Source organism: Pseudorasbora parva, chromosome 22 (genome assembly GCF_024679245.1).
Source record: "Pseudorasbora parva isolate DD20220531a chromosome 22, ASM2467924v1, whole genome shotgun sequence".
In the NCBI taxonomy this organism is placed as follows: Eukaryota; Metazoa; Chordata; class Actinopteri; order Cypriniformes; family Gobionidae; genus Pseudorasbora; species Pseudorasbora parva.
The window spans coordinates 10,654,004-10,661,503 of record NC_090193.1 but is presented as its reverse complement, the minus strand read 5'-3'; the positions used below and the strand labels follow the sequence as shown (position 1 = coordinate 10,661,503).

The window sequence follows — 7,500 nt, the reverse complement described above, 5'->3', positions numbered from 1 at the left end:
CTAGACCATATGGGAAAGCCCGCAAATGCCGGTCAGGCTTGTGTGCCATTTTTCATGCGTGTGGCCAGTACAAGGGCAGGGTTATGTTAGGCCCTTTGGCATTCAGTGTGTGACCGTCGCCTTTAAGAATATGGCAATGTTCCGAAGGGATTGTTTACTGAATTCACTTGTACCAGACTCGATGGAGGGAGATGTCATTTGTCTCTCCCAGGGGGTGCAGCTCTCTCCCATTCTTGTGTTCGCATAAAAAGATACTATAAACTGGTCATTAAAGCAAGGTCCCCGTGACAGTGCTTATGCGATGCATTTGAAAGCACGCACGGTATTGTATGGTAGGTGCTATCTAGCTGACAAAACGGCCTATGGTTGGACTGTCAGTTTACAAGAAAAAAAAAAACTAACCATTCCAATACCAATAGTCAAAAACTATGGGCTAATAAAACAAACTAATAAAACTGCTGTAGGCTGATAGCGAAGCAAAAGAGGCAGATCGAGCCAGCCAGGAGTCGAACCTAGAATCTTCTGATCCGTAGTCAGACGCGTTATCCATTGCGCCACTGGCCCACCGGTCAGGCGCCCTGGTGTTTACACGCATCTTGGTGGTGTTCGCCTGGAGCGGGGCCTGTCGCAACATCAACTTTTTCTCATGCCATTAACAGGCCTGGAGCCAACGTAAGGAAGCGCTCCGATGAGGGGTCTGCTATGAAAAGCTTGAAGACGGAGGCGTCACATGTTAGGGATCTCTGTCTTCCTGGCGTGGCTAACGTAGCTGGGTAGCAAATTTTTTTAAAACAGTGCAAGGCTGGCCGCTCAAAAAGCCAGGCATACCTCAGAGACGACGACACTCTGTGCTGTGCGCTCTGTCAACCTCGAGCTCCTTCGCCAGATGCTCTGCAGAAGAAGGGCTGAAAACAAAAAGCGGAGTGAGTCAGGCACCTCTTGGCACTGAGAGCACGGCTGGGCTCTCCTTGTTGTCTTTTGCAAGCTGCTTTGATTGAATTGCAAGTTGCGATGTTGTTAGGATGTTCTCACAGAGCATGTGACAGTTTCTCAGTGGAAGAACTGTGATCCAGGGTCAGAGACTCTCTCCTCTCCAAGAGGAAAAGGCTAGCCATAGCGGTTTTGCTTGAGAAATTGCAGCAAAATCTGGTAGAGGCCCACAGGAAGGCTTGAGGAGACAGGCTGAACAGCCCTTCCCTGGTGGTCTAGTGGTTAGGATTCGGCGCTCTCACCGCCGCGGCCCGGGTTCGATTCCCGGTCAGGGAACGTTCCTTTTGCCCTCCAGCGCGGCCAAGAAAATGTTTGAGTGTGAAAAGTGACCTCCTTCGAGCCGGAGTCGAACCAGCGACCTAAGGATTGCCAACGTTCCACCTACAGTCCTCCGCTCTACCAGCTGAGCTATCGAAGGTATGCAGGGAAAGAGAAGAACCTCAACCTATCAGGTTGCTGCAGCTCCACTGCTGGCTAAAAGCGATTCAGTAATAGACAGAAGCTCTGGCTGTTCGATAAGGGGAGCAAAGACAAGCCAAACTTCCCATACCGGGAGTCGAACCCGGGCCGCCTGGGTGAAAACCAGGAATCCTGACCGCTAGACCATATGGGAAAGCCCGCAAACGCCGGTCAGGCTTGTGTGCCATTTTTCATGCGTGTGGCCAGTACAAGGGCAGGGTTATGTTAGGCCCTTTGGCATTCAGTGTGTGACCGTCGCCTTTAAGAATATGGCAATGTTCCGAAGGGATTGTTTACTGAATTCACTTGTACCAGACTCGATGGAGGGAGATGTCATTTGTCTCTCCCAGGGGGTGCAGCTCTCTCCCATTCTTGTGTTCGCATAAAAAGATACTATAAACTGGTCATTAAAGCAAGGTCCCCGTGACAGTGCTTATGCGATGCATTTGAAAGCACGCACGGTATTGTATGGTAGGTGCTATCTAGCTGACAAAACGGCCTATGGTTGGACTGTCAGTTTACAAGAAAAAAAAAACTAACCATTCCAATACCAATAGTCAAAAACTATGGGCTAATAAAACAAACTAATAAAACTGCTGTAGGCTGATAGCGAAGCAAAAGAGGCAGATCGAGCCAGCCAGGAGTCGAACCTAGAATCTTCTGATCCGTAGTCAGACGCGTTATCCATTGCGCCACTGGCCCACCGGTCATGCGCCCTGGTGTTTACACGCATCTTGGTTGTGTTCGCCTGGAGCGGGGCCTGTCGCAACATCAACTTTTTCTCATGCCATTAACAGGCCTGGAGCCAACGTAAGGAAGCGCTCCGATGAGGGGTCTGCTATGAAAAGCTTGAAGAAGGAGGCGTCACATGTTAGGGATCTCTGTCTTCCTGGCGTGGCTAACGTAGCTGGGTAGCAAATTACTTTAAAACAGTGCAAGGCTGGCCGCTCAAAAAACCAGGCATACCTCAGAGACGACGACACTCTGTGCTATGCGCTCTGTCAACCTCGAGCTCCTTCGCCAGATGCTCTGCAGAAGAAGGGCTGAAAACAAAAAACGGAGTGAGTCAGGCACCTCTTGGCACTGAGAGCACGGCTGGGCTCTCCTTGTTGTCTTTTGCAAGCTGCTTTGATTGAATTGCAAGTTGCGGTGTTGTTAGGATGTTCTCACGGAGCATGTGACCGTTTCTCAGTGGAAGAACTGTGATCCAGGGCCAGAGACTCTCTCCTCTCCAAGAGGAAAAGGCTAGCCTTAGCGGTTTTGCTTGAGAAATTGCAGCAAAATCTGGTAGAGGCCCACAGGCAGGCTTGAGGAGACAGGCTGAACAGCCTTTCCCTGGTGGTCTAGTGGTTAGGATTCGGCGCTCTCACCGCCGCGGCCCGGGTTCGATTCCCGGTCAGGGAACGTTCCTTTTGCCCTCCAGCGCGGCCAAGAAAATGTTTGAGTGTGAAAAGTGACCTCCTTCGAGCCGGAGTCGAACCAGCGACCTAAGGATTGCCAACGGTCCACCTACAGTCCTCCGCTCTACCAGCTGAGCTATCGAAGGTATGCAGGGGAAGAGAAGAACCTCAACCTATCAGGTTGCTGCAGCTCCACTGCTGGCTAAAAGCGATTCAGTAATAGACAGAAGCTCTGGCTGTTCGATAAGGGGAGCAAAGACAAGCCAAACTTCCCATACCGGGAGTCGAACCCGGGCCGCCTGGGTGAAAACCAGGAATCCTGACCGCTAGACCATATGGGAAAGCCCGCAAACGCCGGTCAGGCTTGTGTGCCATTTTTCATGCGTGTGGCCAGTACAAGGGCAGGGTTATGTTAGGCCCGTTGGCATTCAGTGTGTGACCGTCGCCTTTAAGAATATGGCAATGTTCCGAAGGGATTGTTTACTGAATTCACTTGTACCAGACTCGATGGAGGGAGATGTCATTTGTCTCTCCCAGGGGGTGCAGCTCTCTCCCATTCTTGTGTTCGCATAAAAAGATACTATAAACTGGTCATTAAAGCAAGGTCCCCGTGACAGTGCTTATGCGATGCATTTGAAAGCACGCACGGTATTGTATGGTAGGCGCTATCTAGCTGACAAAACGGCCTATGGTTGGACTGTCAGTTTACAAGAAAAAAAAACTAACCATTCCAATACCAATAGTCAAAAACTATGGGCTAATAAAACAAGCTAATAAAACTGCTGTAGGCTGATAGGGAAGCAAAAGAGGCAGATCGAGCCAGCCAGGAGTCGAACCTAGAATCTTCTGATCCGTAGTCAGACGCGTTATCCATTGCGCCACTGGCCCACCGGTGAGGCGCCCTGGTGTTTACACGCATCTTGGTGGTGTTTGCCTGGAGCGGGGCCTGTCGCAACATCAACTTTTTCTCATGCCATTAACAGGCCTGGAGCCAACGTAAGGAAGCGCTCCGATGAGGGGTCTGCTATGAAAAGCTTGAAGACGGAGGTGTCACATGTTAGGGATCTCTGTCTTCCTTGCGTGGCTATTGTAGCTGGGTATCAAATTACTTTAAAACAGTGCAAGGCTGGCCGCTCAAAAAGCCAGGCATACCTCAGAGACGACGACACTCTGTGCTATGCGCTCTGTCAACCTGGAGCTCCTTCGCCAGATGCTCTGCAGAAGAAGGGCTGAAAACAAAAAGCGGAGTGAGTCAGGCACCTCTTGGCACTGAGAGCACGGCTGGGCTCTCCTTGTTGTCTTTTGCAAGCTGCTTTGATTGAATTGCAAGTTGCGATGTTGTTAGGATGTTCTCACAGAGCATGTGACAGTTTCTCAGTGGAAGAACTGTGATCCAGGGTCAGAGACTCTCTCCTCTCCAAGAGGAAAAGGCTAGCCATAGCGGTTTTGCTTGAGAAATTGCAGCAAAATCTGGTAGAGGCCCACAGGAAGGCTTGAGGAGACGAGCTGAACAGCCCTTCCCTGGTGGTCTAGTGGTTAGGATTCGGCGCTCTCACCGCCGCGGCCCGGGTTCGATTCCCGGTCAGGGAACGTTCCTTTTGCCCTCCAGCGCGGCCAAGAAAATGTTTGAGTGTGAAAAGAGACCTCCTTCGAGCCGGAGTCGAACCAGCGACCTAAGGATTGTCAACGGTCCACCTACAGTCCTCCACTCTACCAGCTGAGCTATCGAAGGTATGCAGGGAAAGAGAAGAACCTCAACCTATCAGGTTGCTGCAGCTCCACTGCTGGCTAAAAGCGATTCAGTAATAGACAGAAGCTCTGGCTGTTCGATAAGGGGAGCAAAGACAAGCCAAACTTCCCATACCGGGAGTCGAACCCGGGCCACCTGGGTGAAAACCAGGAATCCTGACCGCTAGACCATATGGGAAAGCCCACAAACGCCGGTCAGGCTTGTGTGCCATTTTTCATGCGTGTGGCCAGTACAAGGGCAGGGTTATGTTAGGCCCTTTGGCATTCAGTGTGTGACCGTCGCCTTTAAGAATATGGCAATGTTCCGAAGGGATTGTTTACTGAATTCACTTGTACCAGACTCGATGGAGGGAGATGTCATTTGTCTCTCCCAGGGGGTGCAGCTCTCTCCCATTCTTGTGTTCGCATAAAAAGATACTATAAACTGGTCATTAAAGCAAGGTCCCCGTGACAGTGCTTATGCGATGCATTTGAAAGCACGCACGGTATTGTATGGTAGGCGCTATCTAGCTGACAAAACGGCCTATGGTTGGACTGTCAGTTTACAAGAAAAAAAAACTAACCATTCCAATACCAATAGTCAAAAACTATGGGCTAATAAAACAAGCTAATAAAACTGCTGTAGGCTGATAGCGAAGCAAAAGAGGCAGATCGAGCCAGCCAGGAGTCGAACCTAGAATCTTCTGATCCGTAGTCAGACGCGTTATCCATTGCGCCACTGGCCCACCGATGAGGCGCCCTGGTGTTTACACGCATCTTGGTGGTGTTTGCCTGGAGCGGGGCCTGTCGCAACATCAACTTTTTCTCATGCCATTAACAGGCCTGGAGCCAACAAAAAGCGGAGTGAGTCAGGCACCTCTTGGCACTAAGAGCACGGCTGGGCTCTCCTTGTTGTCTTTTGCAAGCTGCTTTGATTGAATTGCAAGTTGCGATGTTGTTAGGATGTTCTCACAGAGCATGTGACAGTTTCTCAGTGGAAGAACTGTGATCCAGGGTCAGAGACTCTCTCCTCTCCAAGAGGAAAAGGCTAGCCATAGCGGTTTTGCTTGAGAAATTGCAGCAAAATCTGGTAGAGGCCCACAGGAAGGCTTGAGGAGACAGGCTGAACAGCCCTTCCCTGGTGGTCTAGTGGTTAGGATTCGGCGCTCTCACCGCCGCGGCCCGGGTTCGATTCCCGGTCAGGGAACGTTCCTTTTGCCCTCCAGCGCGGCCAAGAAAATGTTTGAGTGTGAAAAGTGACCTCCTTCGAGCCGGAGTCGAACCAGCGACCTAAGGATTGCCAACGTTCCACCTACAGTCCTCCGCTCTACCAGCTGAGCTATCGAAGGTATGCAGGGAAAGAGAAGAACCTCAACCTATCAGGTTGCTGCAGCTCCACTGCTGGCTAAAAGCGATTCAGTAATAGACAGAAGCTCTGGCTGTTCGATAAGGGGAGCAAAGACAAGCCAAACTTCCCATACCGGGAGTCGAACCCGGGCCGCCTGGGTGAAAACCAGGAATCCTGACCGCTAGACCATATGGGAAAGCCCGCAAACGCCGGTCAGGCTTGTGTGCCATTTTTCATGCGTGTGGCCAGTACAAGGGCAGGGTTATGTTAGGCCCTTTGGCATTCAGTGTGTGACCGTCGCCTTTAAGAATATGGCAATGTTCCGAAGGGATTGTTTACTGAATTCACTTGTACCAGACTCGATGGAGGGAGATGTCATTTGTCTCTCCCAGGGGGTGCAGCTCTCTCCCATTCTTGTGTTCGCATAAAAAGATACTATAAACTGGTCATTAAAGCAAGGTCCCCGTGACAGTGCTTATGCGATGCATTTGAAAGCACGCACGGTATTGTATGGTAGGTGCTATCTAGCTGACAAAACGGCCTATGGTTGGACTGTCAGTTTACAAGAAAAAAAAAACTAACCATTCCAGTACCAATAGTCAAAAACTATGGGCTAATAAAACAAACTAATAAAACTGCTGTAGGCTGATAGCGAAGCAAAAGAGGCAGATCGAGCCAGCCAGGAGTCGAACCTAGAATCTTCTGATCCGTAGTCAGACGCGTTATCCATTGCGCCACTGGCCCACCGGTCATGCGCCCTGGTGTTTACACGCATCTTGGTGGTGTTCGCCTGGAGCGGGGCCTGTCGCAACATCAACTTTTTCTCATGCCATTAACAGGCCTGGAGCCAACGTAAGGAAGCGCTCCGATGAGGGGTCTGCTATGAAAAGCTTGAAGAAGGAGGCGTCACATGTTAGGGATCTCTGTCTTCCTGGCGTGGCTAACGTAGCTGGGTAGCAAATTACTTTAAAACAGTGCAAGGCTGGCCGCTCAAAAAACCAGGCATACCTCAGAGACGACGACACTCTGTGCTATGCGCTCTGTCAACCTCGAGCTCCTTCGCCAGATGCTCTGCAGAAGAAGGGCTGAAAACAAAAAACGGAGTGAGTCAGGCACCTCTTGGCACTGAGAGCACGGCTGGGCTCTCCTTGTTGTCTGTTGCAAGCTGCTTTGATTGAATTGCAAGTTGCGGTGTTGTTAGGATGTTCTCACGGAGCATGTGACCGTTTCTCAGTGGAAGAACTGTGATCCAGGGTCAGAGACTCTCTCCTCTCCAAGAGGAAAAGGCTAGCCTTAGCGGTTTTGCTTGAGAAATTGCAGCAAAATCTGGTAGAGGCCCACAGGCAGGCTTGAGGAGACAGGCTGAACAGCCCTTCCCTGGTGGTCTAGTGGTTAGGATTCGGCGCTCTCACCGCCGCGGCCCGGGTTCGATTCCCGGTCAGGGAACGTTCCTTTTGCCCTCCAGCGCGGCCAAGAAAATCTTTGAGTGTGAAAAGTGACCTCCTCGAGCCGGAGTCGAACCAGCGACCTAAGGATTGCCAACGGTCCACCTACAGTCCTCCGCTCTACCAGCTG

The 7,500-nt window shown here is 50.9% G+C and overlaps 15 non-coding genes across 15 annotated transcripts in view; 5 read left to right on the top strand and 10 right to left on the bottom strand.

Annotated features, from left to right (window-relative positions):
* Positions 1-15, bottom strand: part of trnae-uuc (transfer RNA glutamic acid (anticodon UUC)) — a 72-nt gene extending 57 nt beyond the window's left edge. Inside the window, exon 1 of the tRNA in view lies at positions 1-15. This exon is cut by the window's left edge and continues 57 nt beyond it. This is a non-coding gene — a tRNA (tRNA-Glu).
* Positions 16-491: 476 nt separating this feature from the next.
* On the bottom strand, positions 492-564 carry trnar-acg (transfer RNA arginine (anticodon ACG)). The gene has a single exon. It is a non-coding gene; the product is annotated as a tRNA-Arg (tRNA).
* A 630-nt stretch (positions 565-1,194) lies between these two features.
* Positions 1,195-1,266, top strand: trnae-cuc (transfer RNA glutamic acid (anticodon CUC)). Its single transcript has one exon. It is a non-coding gene; the product is annotated as a tRNA-Glu (tRNA).
* A 265-nt stretch (positions 1,267-1,531) lies between these two features.
* On the bottom strand, positions 1,532-1,603 carry trnae-uuc (transfer RNA glutamic acid (anticodon UUC)). Its single transcript has one exon. It is a non-coding gene; the product is annotated as a tRNA-Glu (tRNA).
* Positions 1,604-2,078: 475 nt separating this feature from the next.
* On the bottom strand, positions 2,079-2,151 carry trnar-acg (transfer RNA arginine (anticodon ACG)). Its single transcript has one exon. It is a non-coding gene; the product is annotated as a tRNA-Arg (tRNA).
* Positions 2,152-2,781: 630 nt separating this feature from the next.
* trnae-cuc (transfer RNA glutamic acid (anticodon CUC)) lies at positions 2,782-2,853 on the top strand. The gene has a single exon. It is a non-coding gene; the product is annotated as a tRNA-Glu (tRNA).
* A 265-nt stretch (positions 2,854-3,118) lies between these two features.
* Positions 3,119-3,190, bottom strand: trnae-uuc (transfer RNA glutamic acid (anticodon UUC)). Its single transcript has one exon. It is a non-coding gene; the product is annotated as a tRNA-Glu (tRNA).
* A 474-nt stretch (positions 3,191-3,664) lies between these two features.
* trnar-acg (transfer RNA arginine (anticodon ACG)) lies at positions 3,665-3,737 on the bottom strand. The gene has a single exon. It is a non-coding gene; the product is annotated as a tRNA-Arg (tRNA).
* A 630-nt stretch (positions 3,738-4,367) lies between these two features.
* On the top strand, positions 4,368-4,439 carry trnae-cuc (transfer RNA glutamic acid (anticodon CUC)). The gene has a single exon. It is a non-coding gene; the product is annotated as a tRNA-Glu (tRNA).
* A 265-nt stretch (positions 4,440-4,704) lies between these two features.
* trnae-uuc (transfer RNA glutamic acid (anticodon UUC)) lies at positions 4,705-4,776 on the bottom strand. Its single transcript has one exon. It is a non-coding gene; the product is annotated as a tRNA-Glu (tRNA).
* A 474-nt stretch (positions 4,777-5,250) lies between these two features.
* On the bottom strand, positions 5,251-5,323 carry trnar-acg (transfer RNA arginine (anticodon ACG)). The gene has a single exon. It is a non-coding gene; the product is annotated as a tRNA-Arg (tRNA).
* A 389-nt stretch (positions 5,324-5,712) lies between these two features.
* trnae-cuc (transfer RNA glutamic acid (anticodon CUC)) lies at positions 5,713-5,784 on the top strand. Its single transcript has one exon. It is a non-coding gene; the product is annotated as a tRNA-Glu (tRNA).
* Positions 5,785-6,049: 265 nt separating this feature from the next.
* On the bottom strand, positions 6,050-6,121 carry trnae-uuc (transfer RNA glutamic acid (anticodon UUC)). Its single transcript has one exon. It is a non-coding gene; the product is annotated as a tRNA-Glu (tRNA).
* Positions 6,122-6,596: 475 nt separating this feature from the next.
* On the bottom strand, positions 6,597-6,669 carry trnar-acg (transfer RNA arginine (anticodon ACG)). Its single transcript has one exon. It is a non-coding gene; the product is annotated as a tRNA-Arg (tRNA).
* Positions 6,670-7,299: 630 nt separating this feature from the next.
* trnae-cuc (transfer RNA glutamic acid (anticodon CUC)) lies at positions 7,300-7,371 on the top strand. The gene has a single exon. It is a non-coding gene; the product is annotated as a tRNA-Glu (tRNA).
* Positions 7,372-7,500: the final 129 nt, after the last annotated feature.